This window comes from Paramisgurnus dabryanus, chromosome 5 (assembly GCF_030506205.2).
Source record: "Paramisgurnus dabryanus chromosome 5, PD_genome_1.1, whole genome shotgun sequence".
Lineage (NCBI taxonomy): Eukaryota > Metazoa > Chordata > Actinopteri > Cypriniformes > Cobitidae > Paramisgurnus > Paramisgurnus dabryanus.
The window spans coordinates 37,685,071-37,690,039 of record NC_133341.1 but is presented as its reverse complement, the minus strand read 5'-3'; positions in this window follow the sequence as shown (position 1 = coordinate 37,690,039).

Sequence of the window (4,969 nt, the reverse complement as noted above, 5' to 3'; positions counted from 1 at the left end):
GTTTTGTAATATCATCATTTAAACCCTGATAGATGAAGAGAGAGTCTCGTATTCATCCTGCGGTGTCTGATGTGAGAGTTTAGTGTTTATACTCCGTGCTTGTGTTGTGTTGTGTTGTGTGATTCAGATTGCTGTCAGGTTTTGGAGTTGTTCAGTTCTTATGGATTCTAGCAACTACAAATAAAAGTGTGGCCAGAGATCTCAAGAAAGTACAGGACCCTTCTGACACTCCAGAACAATGATGACATGATCTTACTAAAGTCAATATTATAGTTTTTCTGAATTGCTAAAACACTAAACCAAATTCATAGTGCCCTAAACCCATTTGTCAAATCATGCACTCTTTTTGCATAACACTAAACACAAACTTCTCACTAAAACACACATTTCACACTGCAATGCACTTGTTTTATAAATCTGCAGTTGAATTGCTGACTTTTTACAAAATACAAGTGCTGCTTGCAGTAATATTGAACACTTACTATTACTTGCAGTACTTACAGTAAAGTCTTCACTATAATTACTAAACTAAACCTGTGATTACAGTAATAGAGATTTGTTTAACAGTATTTGTCAAGTGTGTTGTTATATACAATAAACATGTATTTTTCTGTAAGCAGATGTCCTGGATGTTGTGTTTTCCATTTTCTAATGGATGCTCTGTAGTGTTTATATTACAGACTTATGTGTGTATGATTTAAAAGCTTAGTTTGATTTTGAGTACAAGTGAAATTGTTTTGAAGGAATTGTTTGATTTTGCTGGAAGAGTCAGGGGTTCTGTAAATTTGGTTTAAAATTGGGATTTGTGTTTAAGGTTTTGAGAAAATGAGTGATGGTTTCAAAAAATGTGTTTTAGCAATTCAGAAAAACTGTAAAGATATACAAGATTATATTTAAACAAATGTTCTTTATATAGAAATAAACACTAAAGACTTTAGCTGAGTGTTCACAAATGTTAAATCTGAGAATTAATCTGCAGTTTTAGAGCGAATGAAGGAAATTATCTACTGCATGATAAACATCTGAAGCAAGCGTGTCTGTGCACGTCTCTCTCTCTGATGCGCGTGTGTGTGTGAGAGATAGAGAGAGAGAAAGAGACGCAGAGAGAGTGAGAGAGAGAGAGAGAGAGAAAGAGAGAGAGAGAGAGATGATGATGACGTGGCTCTGAGTGAATTCCGATCATTTTTTCTCTTCGGTTTCTTCTCGGTTAAAGAATCTCAGCATAACGGAGTGAATCTGTGCGCGTGAGTATCACAAAAACAAAGAACACGAATAAACTTTCAGGTTTCCATTGTCGTTGTGTTTGTGTGTGTGTTGTGTTGTGTTTGTGTGTGTGTTGTGTTTGTGTATGTGTGTGTATACAGTATCTCTGTTTGTGGTCCTGCACGAATCCTGAAGTTTCAGACGGATGACACAAGCATTTAGCGGTGCAGCTTAAATCACATTTGATAGAAAACTCGTTTTATTGACAATGTTCATCCATTTCTTGTGGTTTTCAATGTGTTTATATTTTACAAAGAGAATCTAGGAGTAAATAAGAGATTCTTAATGAATGTTTATCGGTCATGTATTTCATCTGAAACCGTCATTCATAAAACAAACGTGTTTAACTGCGACACTAACAAGAACTATTGCGCACCATGCAACGGTATTATCGCGCTGTCGCGATATCGATCCATTGATTTTTTTTTTGTTTAACCCTGTAAAACCCTTGGTTGTAATATTACAAAATCTGTTTAAAATCTAATAAAGTATACTTGTAAATGTTTTTTTTCTCTTTAAAGCACATTTACACAACTAAAAAGTCCTAATGATTAACCCTGCAATGATTTTGAATGGTAGACTTTGTAAATAGGTTTGTTTTCTTGGCCGTGAACTTACAAAACCTGCAAACCTGCCTTGAAGATCATAAACTTTTTTACTGGACTAAATAAACCGACAACCACGTAAGTAAAATCCCTAAAATATTTTTTTCTGTTATTAGTTATGTGTCTAGATCATGTAGATTTTAAGATACAGCTGAATGTTTTGATTATATTAGATTTTGAGCTTGTTATGTCAATGCTATCTGTATCTTATTGTTTATTAAATATTCTTAGCTGGTCCTGTTTTCTTGTCTGGGCTCAAATATGTATTTGCTGCATAAGGGTCAGGTGATAATGTTCTGGAATGTGGGGTGGGAGTATAGGTGATATTAGCATTATAAATACAGGAAAATAAGCTTGCCAGACAGTATTGTGTGAATTCTGTGTAATGGGTGAATCGTTTGAAATGTTTAAATGTTTTTTATTTCAGAATGCTACTAGCCAGGACTGTCTTATCTACAGTGTGTATGATGTCATTTATATCATCCAAATTTGAAAAAAGTGACTTTGAGATGGGACTCTGATATAACTGATGAGGAGGAATGTGATGATGCCTCTCAACTATAAAAGAAAAATTAAAAACTTTCTGTCTGCCCATATGATGAATATGTTGACATGACGGCATCAAACCCATTCATGAACACAGACCTTGCCCCATGACAGGTATTACTGTCTGAAAAAGGATTTTATCAGTCTCAATACTGATATTTCTGTTATTGGCATCACTAAAGATGCCATCTCCTTTCATATATCACTGGAGTACCTCAGAAGGTTTGCGTCAGAAGACATGATCACAGCTCTGACAGAAAACACCAATGAGTACAGTTTCCAAAAGAGAGAAGTTTTCATAAACAACAAAATGGGATTACTATCATTGAACATGTCTGTAAACACAACTAAATACAGTAAATATCAGTTTTCTTTCAGTTTATCTGGTTTTGTAAATACAAAATGAGCATATTTTTATAATAAAAAGATTTTTGATAAAAAGATGGTTTGTCTGGTTATTATGTATTGTGTGATCATGTATATGGATGTATAGGCTAATGTTATTGGGGTACATAAGCAATACACCCTGCATAGTAACTCTTAGATGTTATTAACAGTTGTTAAGACAGTGAGTGAAATCACAGCAATTCTGCTACCCCATAGGCCCAATGTTGTAATATTTCAACATTTCCATAAAAACTTAACAAAATGTCAAAAATGTAAAATCCCATTGATTTTTGCATTAGAGGACACCTACAACAACAACATATAAAAGGTTAAATATTTTTTCAACGTTTTTTTCTATATTTGGGTCTTACAGGGTTAAACGTTTAAGTTTTACTCCAGTGAATCTCTCATTCATTCAGATACAAACTTTATTCAGAGTCCTGACATTAAACATAGCGGGGCATGTTGTCACACTCTATACAATGACTTTAAAGTCATCAAGCTGCCGTTTATTGCCACTGATTTGAAGAAGTAAAAAACAATTCAATAGAAAACATAAAAACAGATGTGACAACATGCCCCAGCCTGATGTTAATGGATAAACAGCGTTATTCAGAGAGCGGAGTTTGACATGAGGTCTTGTCAGTGTATGACGTCACGTGTCTGTGTGTGTTTGTGTGTTGTGTCAGAAGAATGACGTGTAGAGATGAAGGTCTGTTGATGATTGAGGAGATGGAGGATAAACTGAAAGAGCACATGGATAAACTCCAGCACATACGTCTGAACGTCACAAACCTCAAAGACTCTTCATCTGGGGTTCATCATCTTCATCATTACTTTATATTAGTGTCGTGTTGTGTGTGTGTAGATGTTGTGTGTCATGTGTTGTCTGTGTCACAGGATCATGATGATATGAAGCAGTTTATCTCTGAACACATGGAGTGGCTGCAGCAGTTAAACGATCGCATGGAGACTCTCCAGATGAACACATCCGTCTTTCTTCAGGTCACTTTACTTTCAGATATATTCATCTGTTTATTTAATGATATACAGTACAGTATTATTGCTCATAAGGTCATTTCATGTCACACAACCCCTCTGATTTTCATTAAATGCATTTAAACTTTCCTGCAGATGAATGTGAAGCCTCGCAGTTTCAGAGGAAAACAACAAGACCTCAGAAACGCCGCACGCTGGGGGCGGAGACATCTGACCGATGATGCCCAATCAGAATACGGCTGGTCTCCGGTTCGAACCCGACGCAATAGTGACGCTGCCTCTGAGATGTCCTGCGCATGGTGATGTGAAATAAAACAATGAACAAACATCACAAATCTGATGACACCAACCCACAGATAAAAAAATCATTTGAGTATCACTAAGTTTACATATTTTGTGTATTGTAGCTTAACAAATAATGCTTATCACTGAATGTTATGATATTCGTTTTATGGTGTGTTAAAGGGCCCATATTATGCACATAAATGTGTGTTGGTAGCATGTGAACATAAACACCCTACAATGAAAAGAAACTAAATTCACCCACTCTATCTTTTAGACATGCTGTTTTCTCCTATTAATGTGATGTCACACTGATAAAGCCCTGCCCACTGCCACTGACTGACAGTCCTGCATTACCATAGTTTCTCTGTCAATCTCAATAGTGAGATACTATTGTCTTAAGTATTATATGATATAAGAGTTTATTGGTGCGGTCTCTTTCTGTACCATGAAAGCCCACTGCTGGTGTATCCTGTTAGACGCGCCAATGTCTCCTCAATTTAATTATTTCAGTTTTTGCTGTCAAATCTATCACTGACATTGCTTTATCTCAAGATGCACACCAGTAATTAATCAGTATTAATTAGATCTATTTAAAGTGAAAGCATTCACTGTCTGTTGATAAGGGAGTGAGGAGCTGTAGCTCATTTGCATTTAAAGGTATAGATACGTAAACCGCAGGTTTTTGCTCCCACCCAAATAGGGTCGTTTTGTTCATGCTATAATAAATGATCTGTGTGGTATTTTTAGCTAAAACTTCACAGACACATGAGACTTTTATTACATCTTTTAAAATGGGCACAATATGCGAACTTTACCCTGTAAATGTAACATAAATTCTACAAAATTAAAGTAAAATGTCTGTGAACATGCGAGTGTGTGGAGCA